The 17655-nt window shown below is 47.5% G+C and overlaps 1 protein-coding gene and 1 pseudogene across 1 annotated transcript in view; one reads left to right on the forward strand and one right to left on the reverse strand.

Annotated features, from left to right (window-relative positions):
* The window catches only part of LOC141204951 (uncharacterized), a 35249-nt pseudogene extending 28497 nt beyond the window's left edge, over positions 1–6752 (reverse strand).
* A 10142-nt stretch (positions 6753–16894) lies between these two features.
* Positions 16895–17655, forward strand: part of LOC141204970 (uncharacterized) — a 31795-nt gene continuing 31034 nt past the window's right edge. Inside the window, exon 1 of the mRNA XM_073664010.1 lies at positions 16895–16976. The gene's annotated coding sequence lies outside the window, so the exon portion shown is untranslated. The remainder of the gene's footprint in view (positions 16977–17655) is intronic.

Genomic DNA, 17655 nt, shown 5'->3' on the forward strand with positions numbered 1-17655 from the left:
TTATCACAGAGATGGATAGTCTCTGTGATGTAACCCGGAGTGTTTCTCTAGGGCACATAAGCACTAAGAGGATCGTTTGGTGCACCTGGGAGCCGGGTTAAGGGTAGCTAAAAGAGAATGGGCGGGTCCAGCTACCCACATACCTCACCTCTGGGTGTGGTTAGCAGCCTATAAAATGGAGGCTGCTGTTTGGCACATGGTCTGTGTGTTTGGAGGGAGAAGACCTCCTGTGTATGTTTGTCTTCAGACCAAGCCAGGACACTGGACGCTACCCCAGCTTGTGTGCCACACAAGCCTGGCTGAGCAGAGACCTGCTAAGAACATTTACTTTGTTTGCCTGATCTAAAGGCTATTTGCTTTTCTGTTTGGCTTCTGGGTTTATGAAGCAATAAACCCACATGAACTTTTAAAGGAACATGCCTCATGTTTTCCTCCCGTCGCACCCAAGTGAGAAAAACCCCTACGATATGTATAAAGGAAAGGGTATGGTACTCAGAGAATGTTTCAATAATCCGCCTCAATGCGTTTCCCCAATAGGTTCATCAGGAGGCTTGATACAGTGATGATAATTCATGATGTTCAGCATAGTGTGCCTAATACTGTATCAAGAAAACTTCGGCACACCAGTAATTATGCTTGAAAAAGTTTTAAATTTTTATTCACATGTGCCCCTTGTTTCACAAAACAGGGCGTAAGAGGTGGCAATCGGATTAGAAGGTTGAAGGAGCGTGAATCCTTCTGGATTCACACCCTTCAGACCTTATATCCCAAAGGTCTCAATAGGGAATATGAAACACTGTTTTGATCATTAGTATTAAAATGCATGTACTTTACAATAAGTAGGTTCTATTATTGTTTTCCTATATTGTCTATTTGTCCACACTGTATATAATTTGTCTTATTCAAGGTTCATAAACTATATTTCTCATCTGTTTTCTCCTCTCTTTCATATTTAGGTCACCCATTAATATTACCAGTGTCCCATCTCACTGCATTCCAGGGTGCCTGGCTAATAACGGATTTTCACTCCCTCATTCATAAAGGACCGCACTTTCTCCGTTTATTAATGGATAACTACTATTTTCTGTGCACCTTGATGGTGGGTTTCCTTCCCCTTTAATCACTGTGCACGCACCTGCACACTACATTGGTGACTCAGTTCCTCCCCCTTGCAGTATAACGCTACGATGTAGCGGAGGCTATGGAACACATATGTGTTCCCCCGCTCCCGGAAGTCACGAGTCATGTGACAGGAAGTCGCGATACACGTGACTTGAAGGACCTGTAGGTCCTCAAGGCATTAGTACATAGCGCGCTCTGTTCATGCAGAACGCGCCTCCACCAGAACCACCAATGAGACTGCGGGACTGAATATAAAAGGAATTAGTATTCCACACTTCCCCACAGCACGTGCAGCCTTATCCACCCTCACCCCAGGCACAGGTATGATACCACTAATGAATAAATGGGACCGTGAGTGTTTTTTTTATATATATACTAGCCACTGCTGACCTTGTATGCTATCTTGAGAATATAATCCATATTTTTGTGTTACATAGGACACTTCCAGCTCTCTAACTCTGAGTGAGACAGCATTCTCAAACTGGTAATATGAACCTCATTTTGTGTACAACTAGTTCCAGTTAATGTATTGGTAGACCCTTTGGCCTCCCATGAGGTATAGATCCACTAGCATATAATTTGACCCATATAGAGTTTTTCCTATAAAACTTAGCTTCTTCTGTTTTTTTCTATTCTATGGAATAATAGACCCGAATTTTGGTGCATACTATATATAGACTTTACCATATCCATGTATTTTTGCTTTCCTGTTGTTCACACATTATATAATGGAATTCAATGTATATGGATTTCCGCATTAATTATTCGTTTGTTTATGTCTAGTGATGACCCTGAGAAAGACCGTCCTAAAGGTCGAAACGTTGGTCTGCTTTACTATTATTTTGGGCTGACGCCCTGTTTTGTGAAACAAGGGGCACATGTAAATAAAAATTTAAAACTTTTTCAAGCATAATTACTGGTGTGCCAAAGTTTTCTTGATACAGTATATACATTTTTTCTTCTGAGCACCCACCACAAACAGTGAGCGACCCCTCATTCTTCTGCTACTTAGTGTGCCTAATAGCCAGGTGTCCATGTTTAAATAGCCCACTTCATCCAAAACCCCTCCCAGACTAGGAGGCCCATTCCCATTCCTAGAGGAGAATTGTCACAGGATATACAGAATGGAGTCTGTCTACAATAATGTACTGCACCTAAGCTACTTCTCATGAGCTAGAGGTCTGATAATGTCCATCCCCTAGTGTGCATGTCGGGAAGTGACGTGCTTTACACTGAAACGCCAGATAAACCGATTGCCGCCGCGCCACTCATACATGTGACTGTGCATGCCCATAGTTATCATTCCACGCAGGAGCGCCTCTAGGATCATTGTCCACAAATGCGCATGCCCAGATGTCTGCATTCCACGCCGGAGCACACATGGTATAGGATTGCATTCCACCAACAGAAAAGTCCTCTCTCTGAGATCAGTGTCATGGGAGACTAAAAACAAGTATTGCACATCCTCCCATCATGCAACAGGCATGTAGATCTACTTTATCGCTACAAAAAATATGGGACGGTGGCCCACAGTATATTCCTAAATGGTCATATTTGACCCCTATTGCATAATTAGAGATTAACAAGTGTGGTGATCCTTGTGTATTACTAAACAGTGTTATGCACACGCCATGGCTGACTGGCGTGTGCGTGATTTAGTGATTCCACTGTGCCATGAACCGGAAAGTGCCTGGAGGGCCGTAACTAAGCGTCAACCCGATCCGACCAAGGTGGCACGAAGGGCTAACGACGCCGTGCACCAGGGTGGAACCGAGCAGAGGGACCAGGTGCTACTCCAGGCCAGACCCCGGACACGGCTGTTGACCCACACCGGGGAATACAGGAACAGGCAGGTTAGGCTGGCACACAGACAGGTGGGAATTGGCAGGCACGGCTGGCATGCAGACAGGTGGGCACTGGCAGGCACGGCTGGAGTGCAGACAGGAGGATACTGGCAGGCACGGCTGGTATGCAGACAGGAGGGTACTGACAAGTACGGTTGGCGTGCAGACGGGGAGGTACTAGCAGGTTGGAGCACAGGCTGGATAGGGTCCAGTACAAACTGGGATTCAGGAACAGAACCGCAGATGAGGTAGACAAGCAGAGCAGAGAGGAACCGCTGGAGCGGTGGGCAAGGCGGAGCAGAGAGGTACCGCGGGAGCGGTGAGCAAGCAGGGCAGGGAGAAACCGCCGGAGCGGTGAGCAAGGCAGAGCAGGCAGGAACCGCCGGGGCGGTGAGCAAGGCAGAGCAGGCAGGAACCGCCGTAGCGGTGAGCAAGGCAGAGCAGGCAGGAACCGCCGTAGCGGTGAGCAAGGCAGAGCAGGCAGGAACCGCCGGAGCGGTGAGCAAGGCAGAGCAGGAAGGAACCGCCGGAGCGGTGAGCAAGGCAGAGCAGGAAGGAACCGCCGGAGCGGTGAGGAAGAAGGAACCGCCTGAGCGGTGAGCAAGGCAGAGCAGAGAGGACAGGGCTCTGTTCACACTGAACAGACTGGAAGGGAAAAGCAGAACCAGATACACACAAGGTACTTGCAATGAAGTAGCGAGTGGACTCCAAACTCACAACAGAAGTACAGAGACAACGAGTAGGAGTTAGGTGCAGGTTCAGAGACTGCAGGAAAAGGGAAGATACGGACACAGAGACAAACAGGCTAGGAGAGTGTTCAGACAGGAACTGACACTGCAACAAGATACAGGAGCGAGTCTGGGTATATAGCCCCCAGAGAGGCGGACAAACAGGCTAGGAGTGTTCAGACAGGCCTGGGAATACAGCCCCCAGGTTGGTGGACAGGCAAGAGCAGAACGGGACGGGACGGGACCTGGCACATCAGAGGCAAGGAGCCCTCTGAAGGTAAGAGTTTCTCAGGCACCAGCTTCAGGGTGGAGCTGGTTTAAATATCCAGTGACAGACAGCAATAGGCGTGTGCCGACAGCAGCTACAAGAAACAGGAAGTAACCGGGCCGCCGCCCTAAGCAGTCAGGACAGGGACAAGCAGACAGCAAGAACAGAAACCAGGCTGGCAGACTGAACTGAAGATTAAGTTTGCGATCTTGCATAGTGGGAGATGGTGCACTATGCAAGTACGCCGCCAGGTATGTTACAAATAGTATGTGGGATATAACTGATAAGAAATAATTCTGATATAGAAGCTCAGATATCTTGATGAAGTAAAACAATATGTGAACCTCATTCACAGGGAACTGAGTAGCAATGGGTAGAGTATAAAACCCAAAAATGTAATCCAGAATGGGGCTGTATTCATACAAAACAGGCATAGGAAATTTGCTCATTCAGTCCCTTAGGGGTGCCTGAATCCAGTTTGGAAATCCACTCAATTTCTTTTTTGAGGATACATCTATTGTGATCACCTCCTCTCACATTGGGTTTAACCACCTGAATGATACAAAAGGAGAGGTCTCCGGTTTCACCTCAGTGTACACTGTTCACGTGTCTCACTAATGGGGTGACCTGACCATGGCGTATTTCGCCCAAATGCTCCTCCACCCGCCATATAGACTCCCTCTTAGTCGTGCATACATAATCTAGGGGGCAGGTGCATGTGGCCATATATACAAGTCCTGAAGTTTTACAGTTGGAATAATCCCTCTGGAAAAAGGTTTCACCTATAGAGGAACTCGAGAAAGATTTACATGGTCTCATCCAATTACATGTACAACTTTCTCCACATCTAAAGAAACCACAGATTCTTCTATCTAGCCAAGTCCACTTGGGTGCAGGTTTTTATAGAAACTATGCACTAAACGGTCCATAATAGACCAACCCTTTCTGAAAGTTATTGTGGGAGTAGATCCCACAGCACCCTCAGGTCCAGGTCGGTCAGGGCTTTCTGAGGATATTAAAGCTAAGGTCACTTTGATTGTCACAAGTTCCTATTACTGGTGTTATCCCATATTTTTCTTGGTGTCTTGGTTAGGTATGGAGGAGTGTCTGTCTCTCCTTTGTTTCTGCAAACGATCGTGTGGAATCCAAAATGTACTGTGGGTACCTTTTTCCATGAATTTGGTGTTCATGTCTATTGCCTGTATATTAATATCTGTGACATTAGAGCAGTTTCATCTCAACTGTAAAAATTGGCCCGTGGATATTGCTTTTTTTTTTTTTTTAAAGGATGATGGGGTGGTGACTCTCCCACTTCAATAGTTTATTAGTGCTTGTAGGTTTATGGTAGTGGAGTGTCCTTAGGGTCCCATCCCGTTCTTTCTTGATTAGTACATCCAGGAAAGAGAACTGGTAATAATTAAACTCTGATGTAAATCTAAGATCGACTCTATGGATATTGAGTTCTCTAACAAATTCAAGAAATTCTTCACTCGTCTCTGACTAGATGATAAAAATAGTGCCAATATATCTATACCATACCCCAATATATGGATGCCATCACATAGGATCATCCCAGAATATTGTGATTTCCTCCCACCAGCCCAGGAATAAGTTAGCATACGAGGGGGCACAGAGGCTCCCCATCGCAGTACCCCTGAGCTGGAGGAAGTACTTCCTGTCAAAAAGAAAGAAATTATGAGTAAGAGTGAATTTTAGAAGATCCTCCATGAAGTCATTATGTCTGCTACACTCTATTGACCTCGATTTCAAGATATATCTTACTCCTCTGATACCATCCTCATGCGGTATATTACTGTACAAAGCCTCCATATCTAGTAAGGCCTGATCCCCTACATGCATGTATACATGCTCGAGGGTATACATGTAGGGGAGCAGGCAAAGGTAAAACCAACTCCAGAGGGATTATTCCATCTGCAGGACTTCAGGCGATACTGGGGGAACATTATACTGCATAAGGAGCATAATGGGGGCATTACACTGTGTGGGGGCATAATACATACTGCATAAGAGGCATAATGGGGGCATTACACTGTGTGGGGGCATCATACATACTACATAAGGGGCATAAGGGGGCATTACACTGTGTGGGGGGCATCATACATCTTGCATAAGGGGCATAATGGGGGCATTACACTGTGTGGGGGGCATCATACATCTTGCATAAGGGGCATAATGGGGGCATTACACTGTGGGGGGCATCATACACACTGCATAAGGGGCATAATGGGGGCATTACACTGTGTGGGGGCATCATACATCCTGCATAAGGGGCATAATGGGGGCATTACACTGTGTAGGGGCATCATACATCCTGCATAAGGGGAATAATGGAGGCATTACACTGTGGGGGGCATCATACATCCTGAATAAGGGGCATAATGGGGGCATTACACTGTGGGGCATCATACATACTGCATAAGGGGCATAATGGGGGCATTACACTGTGTGGGGGCATCATACATCCTGCATAAGGGGCATAATGGAGGCATTACACTGTGGGGGGCATCATACATACTGTATAAGTCCTGTACTATGAGAACAATACGTTTCCTCCCTTCCTGTCTCCATAGTTGGGTCGTATGTATCTATTACAGGAAACAGAACAGAAACCTTATGATTCTTATAAAGGGGCAACACAAGACCCCAAAAGAGTCTCGGTGCTGAAGGGGTTAATGCCCCCGCGCCCAGTAATGGGGGTCTCCACATACCTCCACCTGCAGAGCCGCCACCACATATATGGCTGCTCTGTGCGCACAGGAGCTGTGATGAGGTCACAGGAGGGGAGGAGTCAGGGGTCACATGATCAGGGGCCTCAGTGGATGCAGGACTCTGCTGTGCTGGTTGTCATGGTGCTGGATGAGCTGAAGTTTATGTGTGGGGTCAGGAGGGGTTTACAGTGTGGATGTAGCAGAGCCGCGTGTGTACGAGGTGTACGGAGCAGAGCCGCGCGTGTACGAGGTGTACGGAGCAGAGCCGCGTGTGTACGAGGTGTACGGAGCGGAGCCGCGTGTGTACGAGGTGTACGGAGCGGAGCCGCGTGTGCACGAGGTGTACGGAGCGGAGCCGCGTGTGCACGAGGTGTACGGAGCGGAGCCGCGTGTGCACGAGGTGTACGGAGCGGAGCCGCGTGTGTACGAGGTGTACGGAGCGGAGCCGCGTGTGTACGAGGTGTACGGAGCGGAGCCGCGTGTGTACGAGGTGTACGGAGCGGAGCCGCGTGTGTACGAGGTGTACGGAGCGGAGCCGCGTGTGTACGAGGTGTACGGAGCGGAGCCGCGTGTTTACGAGGTGTACGGAGCGGAGCCGCGTGTGTACGAGGTGTACGGAGCGGAGCCGCGTGTGTACGAGGTGTACGGAGCGGAGCCGCGTGTGTACGAGGTGTACGGAGCGGAGCCGCGTGTGTACGAGGTGTACGGAGCGGAGCCGCGTGTGTACGAGGTGTACGGAGCGGAGCCGCGTGTGTACGAGGTGTACGGAGCAGAGCCGCGTGTGTACGAGGTGTACGGAGCAGAGCCGCGTGTGTACGAGGTGTACGGAGCAGAGCCGCGTGTGTACGAGGTGTACGGAGCAGAGCCGTGTGTGTACGGAGCGGAGCCGCGCGTGTACGAGGTGTACGGAGCAGAGCCGCGCGTGTACGAGGTGTACGGAGCAGAGCCGCGCGTGTACGAGGTGTACGGAGCAGAGCCGCGTGTGTACGAGGTGTACGGAGCGTAGCCGTGTGTACGAGGTGTACGGAGCGTAGCCGTGTGTGTACGAGGTGTACGGAGCGGAGCCTCGGGTGTACGAGGTGTACGGAGCAGAGCCGTGTGTGTACGAGGTGTACGGAGAGGAGCCGCGCGTGTACGAAGTGTACGGAGCGGAGCCGCGCGTGTACGAGGTGTACGGAGCGGAGCCGCGCGTATACGAGGTGTACGGAGCGGAGCCGCGCGTGTACGAGGAGTACGGAGCGGAGCCGCGCGTGTACGAGGTGTACGGAGCGGAGCCGCGCGTGTACGAGGTGTACGGAGCGGAGCCGCGCGTGTACGGAGCGGAGCCACGCGTGTACGAGGTGTACGGAGCGGAGCCGTGTGTACGAGGTGTACGGAGCAGAGCCGCGTGTGTACGAGGTGTACGGAGCGGAGCCGCGTGTGTACGAGGTGTACGGAGCGGAGCCGCGCGTGTACGAGGTGTACGGAGCGGAGCCGCGCGTGTACGAGGTGTACGGAGCGGAACCGCGCGTGTACGAGGTGTACGGAGCGGAGCCGCGCGTGTACGAGGTGTACGGAGCGGAGCCGTGTGTACGAGGTGTACGGAGCAGAGCCGCGCGTGTACGAGGTGTACGGAGCGGAGCCGCGCGTGTACGAGGTGTACGGAGCGGAGCCGCGCGTGTACGAGGTGTACGGAGCGGAGACGTGTGTACGAGGTGTACGGAGCAGAGCCGCGTGTGTACGAGGTGTACGGAGCGGAGCCGCGCGTGTACGAGGTGTACGGAGCGGAGCCGCGCGTGTACGAGGTGTACGGAGCGGAGCCGTGTGTACGAGGTGTACGGAGCAGAGCCGCGTGTGTACGAGGTGTACGGAGCGGAGCCGTGTGTGTACGAGGTGTACGGAGCCGCGTGTGTATGAGGTGTACGGAGCGGAGCCGCGCGTGTACGAGGTGTACGGAGCGGAGCTGCGTGTCTACAAGGTGTACGGAGCGGAGCTGTGTGTGTACGAGGTGTACAGAGCGGAGCCGCGCGTGTACGAGGTGTGCGGAACAGAGCCGCGTGTCTACAAGGTGTACGGAGCGGAGCTGTGTGTGTACGAGGTGTACGGAGCGGAGCCGCCTGTGTACGAGGTGTGCGGAGCCGTGCGTGTACGAGGTGTACGGAGCGGAGCCGCGCGTGTACGAGGTGTACGGAGCGGAGCCGCGCGTGTACGAGGCGTACGGAGCGGATCCGCGCGTGTACGGAGCGGAGCCGCGCATGTACGAGGCGTACGGAGCGGAGCTGCGCGTGTATTTGGTGTATGGAGCGGAGCCGCGTGTGTACCAAGTCATGTGTGTACGGAGCCGTGTGTATGCTGTATACAGCTGTATTCCCCCCAGGTTCGGTCGCAGACACCGCGGCTCTTTATCAGACTGTAGAAGAACTGACACTGGACACTCGGTAAAACTGCGCTCGGACGTTTCCTGTTTCTCGCACAGATATTGATAACATAAGATGGAGTCAGACGAACCCTCCTACAAAACCTGATAACAAAGTCATTACTACAGGACTGGATGAGAAAGGGATTTATTCTACAAGAAACGCTGGGGCCACAAATGAGAGAATCCGGGCCCCGTGGCTGGATACTCCGGGCCCCCAGCGTGTTAGGAGCAGACGGGGTCTTTGTCCCTGGAGCTTCTCTGCTCGGTATAATGAGACTCTGATCTTGTTCTTATAAAGAGGGTTGGAGTAAAATAGAAGCTGCCTGAATATGAGGACCTTGTCTGATCTCTATGTCCTTGTGTACAGAGCTATGGAGATAGCGCTATGCTCTGTATAATAGATGTGATGTCGCTGGAGCCCTAATATTCCTGTACAGGGGTCTCTGTAGAGATAATCTTACCCCAGCATTATGGATCGGGGGAAGGGAAAAGGGATTGGGGGCATTTTATTGTAATTTCCCTGTAATAAAAACTGTAATAAAATATAACGGATTAATAAAAAGTGTTTTGTTTTCCCACCATTTTGTCTGTAGGAGGTAAAGAGCCGAGGCTGAAGATGCTTTATCTACAAAAGGCCGCGGCCCCACTATCAGTATTCGGTCAGTATTTTTTCTCAGGAGTGGGAGCCAAAACCAGGAGTGGGGGATAAATGCAGAATTGGTGCACTTGTTTCTATTATACCTTTTCTGTGATTGTTCCTCACATGGTTTTGTCTCCCACTCCTGAGAAAAAATACTGACCGAATACTGACCAAATACTGATAGTGGGGCGGTGGCCAAAGAGGGAGGATTGGAAACTCCGAATGTCCTTGTCTATTTGGGGATTGGGAGTTAGGAAAAGGGGCAGGAGAATATTTTGGGTTTTGTTTTGGGGGTAAGAGATGCAATATTTGTCCATATAGTGTAAATATATGAATACAGTTCGGTCCAGAAATATTTGGACAGTGAATCTTCGTGATTTCAGCTCTGCAGGCCACTAATCTGGATTTAAAATGAAACAACTGAGATGTAATTGAAGTGGAGACTTTCAGGTTTAATTAAAAGGATTAAACAAAAATCTCCTATGAAACGTTTAGAAATTACAACCATTTTTCTATGAAGTCTCCTCATTCCAGGGGCTGAAAAGTAATTGGACAAATTAACTTTCCCATAAATAAAATGCTCATTAATACTTTGCAGAGAATCCTTTGCAGCAATGACGGCCTGAAGTCTGGAAGCCATGGACGTCACCAAACGCTGGGTCTCCTCCTTTGTGAGGCTTTGCCGCCTTTACTGCAGTGACTTCAGTTGTTGCTTGTTTGTGGGTCTTTCTCCCTTATGTTTTGTCTTCAGTCTGTGAAATGTAGTTCGATGGGGATGAGATCTGGTGACTGACGCCGCCATTGAAGAATATTTCACTTCTTTACAGTAAAAAACTCCTGGGTTCCTTTCGCACTATGTTTTGGGTCATTGTCCATCTGTATTGTGAAGAACTGATTATGTGACTGCTGTCCATGTGATCTTCTCTGCCCAGCCACATGACCGTGACTATAATGATGTGATCGTACATCACTTCCCATTCTGCCACCACATTATTCATTATCATGTGATTTTTTTATGTGCCGATTACGTCAGCACTTTCGGTATTGGCGCGTCACCGGTGAGATGACTGCTTCCTCTCACGTGTTGGTCGCATCACATGAAAACAGCACCATCAATCATGCGCACAGGCACCTTGTTTTCAGAGGGCGGGCCATCTGAAGATAGTGTCTGAAGTCACTACTGCTTCTTGGATGATGTTCCATTCATTTTGTATGTGCAGGAATCCACATGCACTACAACTTTTTTGATTGGGTCCTACATGTAAATAGCCTGGTTGTTCAGTCCACCATCTCCCCATGACGAAGCCAGGTGCAAAACATGCGTTGGGTGTGTTTTTCCCTTTTGACTGGTGAGGCTACTTTATGCCACTGTGCATTTCTTACACTTTAATATTAATATAATAGAATGATGGTCTGTTTCACTTCCATGAGAGCTGTTTTCCGCATTATGGGTTCACAGCAACAGTTTCCAAATACAAATGCCACACCTGGAATCAGCTCCAGACCTTTTACCTGCTTAATTGATGATGGATTAATGAGGGAAGAGCCCATGCAGTCAATGAAAGAGCTTTTGAGATAATTGTCCAATTACTTTGGTCCCATGAAAAAGATACTGCTCCATATTAAAGAGCTGTAATTCCTAAACCCTTCAATTAGGATGTGAATACCCTCAAATTAAGGCTATGGCCCCACTATCAGTTTTTGGTCAGTATTTTTTCTCAGGAATGGGAGCCAAAACCAGGTCACATGACCGTGAATCGCCAATGGGTTGGCATGACAACCTGGGGTCTGCAGGAGACCCCTGCGGTTGTCATTGCCAGGATGCTATGAACGCCGCCTAGCGGTCGGCGCTTATAGCCAGTGAGCATTTCTGCTACACACAGGTGATCTGATGATCGCAGCTTCTACTCTCCCATAGAGACTATTGAAGGAAGTAAAAAAAAATGTTTTTAAAAATATTAAAAAAATATAAAAGTTTAAATTGCCCCCTTTCACCACATTCAAAATAAAACAATAACAAAAAAATAAAATATACAGATATTTGGTGTCGCTGCATTTAGAATCATCCAATCTATCAATATATGGGCAGCTGACCAGTGCTCAACGGCCAGTGGCGGCTGCCCCATAGTTAGCCCGGCTCCTGAAGTAACAAAGAGGGGTGGAAAGGTAGAGTAGCACGGTGGCTCAGTGGTTAGCACTGCAGCCTTGCAGCGCTGGGGTCCTGGGTTCAAATCCCACCAAGGATAACATCTGCAAAGAGTTTGTATGTTCTCCCCGTGTTTGTGTGGGTTTCCTCCAGGTTCTCCAGTTTCCTCCCACACTCCAAAAACATACTATAAAATAAGTAGAGGGGAGAGAGCGCAGATTGTAAGTGCAGTATCAAGACTCAAATATATATTAAATAAGTGCTGGTTGCACTCACCTTTTTGATGTCATAATAAACTTGTCAATAATTCCAAAATAACCATAAGAAAGAAAAATGAGCTGCACTCACCAGTCCTTAAAAGCAGTATCTTTATTCCATGAGGATAAAAAGTCCGGCGAGCGGGGAAGAAAAAAGCAGACAACAGCTGATTCACGTGAAGACGCTTCTACAGGTCTGTGTTACAAACCTTTTAGTAGCCTTTTGTGCATGATGGGAGGATGACTTAGGCTATGTGCCCACGTTGCATTTATGAAGCAGAAAATTTCTGCTTCATTTCTGCAAGTCCTCTCCCGGAAAAACGCATGCGGAATTCCGCACGCGTTTATCGCGCATTTTTCGCGCGTTTATCACGCGTTTTCCACATGCGGAATTGCCTTGCGTTTTTTATGCATTGGACAAAGGCAATTCTGCTTGCGGAAACGCAAAATTAAATGACATGCTGCGGATTTTTGAACGCAGCATAAACGCTGCGGAAAAATCCGCAGCATGTGCATAGAACTTGCGGAATCACATTGGGGACCATGGGGTGCGGATATACAGTACAGACCAAAAGTTTGGACACACCTCATTTAAAGATTTTTCTGTATTTTCATGACTATGAAAATTGTACATTCACACTGAAGGCATCAAAACTATGAATTAACACATGTGGAATTATCTACTTAACAAAAAAGTGTGAAACAACTGAAAATATGTCTTATATTCTAGGTTCTTCAAAGTAGCCACCTTTTGCTTTGATGACTGCTTTGCACACTCTTGGCATTCTCTTGATGAGCTTCAAGACGTAGTCACCGGAAATGGTTTTCCAACAATCTTGAAGGAGTTCCCAGAGATGCTTAGCACTTGTTGGCCCCTTTGCCTTCACTCTGCGGTCCAGCTCACCCCAAACCATCTCGATTGGGTTCAGGTCTGGTGACTGTGGAGGCTAGGTCATCTGGCGTAGCACCCCATCACTCTCCTCCTTGGTCAAATAGCCCTTACACAGCCTGGAGGTGTGTTTGGGGTCATTGTCCTGTTGAAAAATAAATGATGGTCCAAATAAATGCAAACCGGATGGAATAGCATGCCGCTGCAAGATGCTGTGGTAGCCATGCTGGTTCAGTATGCCTTCAATTTTGAATAAATCCCCAACAGTGTCACCAGCAAAGCACCCCCACATCATCACCCCTCCTCCTCCATGCTTCACGGTGGGAACCAGGCATGTAGAGTCCATCCGTTCACCTTTTCTGCGTCGCACAAAGACACGGTGGTTGGAACCAAAGATCTCAAATTTGGACTCATAAGACCAAAGCACAGATTTCCACTGGTCTAATGTCCATTCCTTGTGTTCTTTAGCCCAAACAAGTCTCTTCTGCTTGTTGCCTGTCCTTAGCAGTGGTTTCCTAGCAGCTATTTTACCATGAAGGCCTGCTGCACAAAGTCTCCTCTTAACAGTTGTTGTAGAGATGTGTCTGCTGCTAGAACTCTGTGTGGCATTGACCTGGTCTCTAATCTGAGCTGCTGTTAACTTGCGATTTCTGAGGCTGGTGACTCGGATAAACTTATCCTCAGAAGCAGAGATGACTCTTGGTCTTCCTTTCCTGGGGCGGTCCTCATGTGAGCCAGTTTCTTTGTAGCGCTTGATGGTATTTGCAACTGCACTTGGGGACACTTTCAAAGTTTTCCCAATTTTTCGCACTGACTGACCTTCATTTCTTAAATTAATGATGGCCACTCGTTTTTCTTTACTTAGCTGCTTTTTCTTTCCATAATAAAATTCTTTAAGTCTATTCAGTAGGACTATCAGCTGTGTGTCCACCTGACTTCTGCACAACACAACTGATGGTCCCAACCCCATTTATAACTCAAGAAATCCCACTTATTAAACCTGACAGGGCACACCTGTGAAGTGAATACCATTTCCGGTGACTACCTCTTGAAGCTCATCAAGAGAATGCCAAGAGTGTGCAAAGCAGTCATCAAAGCAAAAGGTGGCTACTTTGAAGAACCTAGAATATAAGACATATTTTCAGTTGTTTCACACTTTTTTGTTAAGTATATAATTCCACATGTGTTAATTCATAGGTTTGATGCCTTCAGTGTGAATGTACAATTTTCATAGTCGTGAAAATACAGAAAAATTTTTATATGAGGTGTGTCCAAACTTTTGGTCTGTACTGTACATGCGTTTTTCAAGCGTTTACGCTGCGGAAATTCCGCAGCATATACGCTTGAAAAACGCTACGTGGGCACACAGCCTTATAGCGTTTTGATAAAAGACTATCTCGTGTAAATTTTTGTGCTTTCTCAAGTGCGGTATTTAGTTCATGTCTAGGATAACCACGAGCAAGAAAGTTGTTTTTCAACTCTGAAGCCTGATCAAGAAAGGTTTGGTCAGAAGTATTCAATTTACGCAGACGGAGAAATTGGCTGTATGGGACCCCAGATTTAGTATGCACTGGATGAGCACTATTATAATGTAACAAAGTGTTACCAGATGAAGGTTTTTTAAATAATTTTGTGTGAATAGTATTATTTTCAATTGAAATGGAAACGTCCAGAAAATCAAGAAAAAGTCCTCCAAAATTCGCAGTAAAATTCATATTAGCTGTATTTGTGGTGTTCAAAAACTGAACAAAAGCCGTAAAATCTTCTGCGGTACCCGACCAAGCAATGAAAATATCATCAATATATCTTAAAAAAGGTCTAATACACTTAACAAACGGATTTTTGCAGGAAATGATAAATTGCGTTTCACAAAAAGATTAAAAAAATATTAGCATAGACACATGCTGCGGGTGTGCCCATCGCAGTCCCGATATTCTGGCGGTACCATTGGTTCTGGAACTGAATACAGTTATTTGAGAGCACAAAATCAAGGCTTTCTAAAATAAAGGAGGAAAATTCCTCACTTTTATTAGACTGCATCAGGAATTTTTTTACTGCCTCCAACCCTAGTGCTTTGGGGATGCAAGTGTATAAACTGGTAACATCTATAGAACATAGAGAAAAATCAGGTTGCCAGTTAACCTCCTTTAGAGCAACCAGAAAACTATCAGTGTCTTTTATGAATGAAGGTATTTTTTGTAGAAACGGTTTTAAAAGCCAATCTATATATCTCGAGAAAGGCTCCAAAAGGGAGCCCACCCCCGAGACAATAGGGCGGCCTGGGGGCATTTTGGTACACTTATGGATTTTTGGTATAGTATACCAATAAGGTCTCAATGGTAATTCTGGCAGAAGCTTTTCAGCATTAGATTTAGATAGAACGCCTTTCTCTACGTATTTTCTTAATAAAGATCTCAATAAATTTTTATTTTTAAATGTGGGGTCACTAGGTAAAGGTGTATAAGTATTGGAATCTGCCAGTTGCGACAATGACTCTGCCACATAAAAATCTCTATTAAGTAATACTATTTTACCACCTTTATATGCTTTAAGTACAACAACATCCTTCCAAGATTTAATTTCATTCAAAGCCGATCTCTCATTTTGTGACAAATTAGAAAGCGGGGGTACATAAATCAATGATTCAACCTCCCGGATAACACGATCCTGAAAGGTGTCAATAATATTACCAGGACTAATGGGAGGTAGAAAAGAAGACGAGATGCCACCAGTGAAGGCTGCATTCTCATTACCGGCAGGTAAGTCAGACAAAACCTCATAATCAGCATCAAAATAAGCATCAAAATCAGCAGGTGGAATAGTATTCAAATTAGCCAAAACATTAGCCGATTATATAGTAGATTACAGGTTTTTTTTAACGGAAGTTACAATAAAATGTCCCCAATCCCTTTTTTCCTTTCTCCCAATCCATAATGCTGGGGTAAGATTATCTCTACAGAGACCCCTGTACAGGAATATTAGGGCTCCAGCGACATCACATCTATTATACAGAGAATAGCGCTATCTCCATAGCTCTGTAGACAAGGACATAGAGATCAGACAAGGTCCTCATATTCAGGCAGCTTCTATTTTACTCCAACCCTCTTTATAAGAACAAGATCAGAGTCTCATTATACCGAGCAGAGAAGCTCCAGGGACAAAGACCCCGTCTGGTCCTAACACGCTGGGGGCCCGGAGTATCCAGCCACGGGGCCCGGATTCTCTCATTTGTGGCCCCAGCGTTTCTTGTAGAATAAATCCCTTTCTCATCCAGTCCTGTAGTAATGACTTTGTTATCAGGTTTTGTAGGAGGGTTCGTCTGACTCCATCTTATGTTATCAATATCTGTGCGAGAAACGAGAGACGTCCGAGCGCAGTTTTAACGAGTGTCCAGTGTCAGATAAAGAGCCGCGGTGTCTACGACCGAACCTGGGGGGTATACAGCTGTATACAGCATACACACATGGCTCCATATATACACCGCTCAGTACACACACGGCTCCTTACACCTCGTATACATATGGCTCCGCTCCGTACATACACCTCTCCTCTCCGTACACACATGGCTCCGTACTTACAGGGCTCCATAAACACACACGGCTCCGCTCCGTACACCTCGTACACGCGAGGCTCCGCTCCGTACACCTCGTACACACGCGGCTCTGCTCCGTACACCTCGTACATACACGGCTCCGCTCCGTACACCTCGTACACACACGGTTCTGCTCCGTACGCCTCGTACACACGCGGCTCTGCTACATCCACACTGTAAACCCCTCCTGACCCCACACATAAACTTCAGCTCATCCAGCACCATGACAACCAGCACAGCAGAGTCCTGCATCCACTGAGGCCCCTGATCATGTGACCCCTGACTCCTCCCCTCCTGTGACCTCATCACAGCTCCTGTGCGCACAGAGCAGCCATATATCTGGTGGCGGCTCTGCAGGTGGAGGTATGTGGAGACCCCATTACTGGGCGCAGGGGGCATTAACCCCTTCAGCACGGGGACTCTTTTGGGGTCTTGTTTTGCCCCTTTATAAGAATCATAAGGTTTTTGTTCTGTTTCCTGTAATAGATACATACGACCCAACTATGGAGACAGGAAGGGAGGAAACGTATTGGACTCATAGTACAGGACCCCTTTACTGGCCCCACAGTGTAATGCCCCCATTATGCCCCTTATACAGGATGTATGATGCCCCCACACAGTGTAATGCCCCCATTATGTCCCTTATGCAGGATGTATGATGCCCCCACAGTGTAATGCCCCATTATACTCCTTATGCAGGATGTATGATGCCCCCACACAGTGTAATGCCCCCATTATGCCCCTTATGCATTATGTATGATGCCCCCACACAGTGTAATGCCCCCATTATGTCCCTTATGCAGTATGTATGATGCCCCACACAGTGTAATGCCCCCATTATGCCCCTTATACAGTATGTATGATGCCCCCACACAGTGTAATGCCCCCATTATGCCCCTTATGCAGGATGTATGATGCCCCCACACAGTGTAATGCCCCTTATACAATATGTATGATGCCCCCCACAGTGTAATGCCCCCATTTTGCCCCTTATGCAGGATGTATGATGCCCCCACACAGTGTAATGCTCCCATTATGCCCC

The sequence above is a fragment of the Phyllobates terribilis genome, unplaced genomic scaffold, assembly GCF_046119375.1.
Source record: "Phyllobates terribilis strain yellow unplaced genomic scaffold, ASM4611937v1 Scaffold_136__1_contigs__length_4911898, whole genome shotgun sequence".
NCBI lineage: Eukaryota > Metazoa > Chordata > Amphibia > Anura > Dendrobatidae > Phyllobates > Phyllobates terribilis.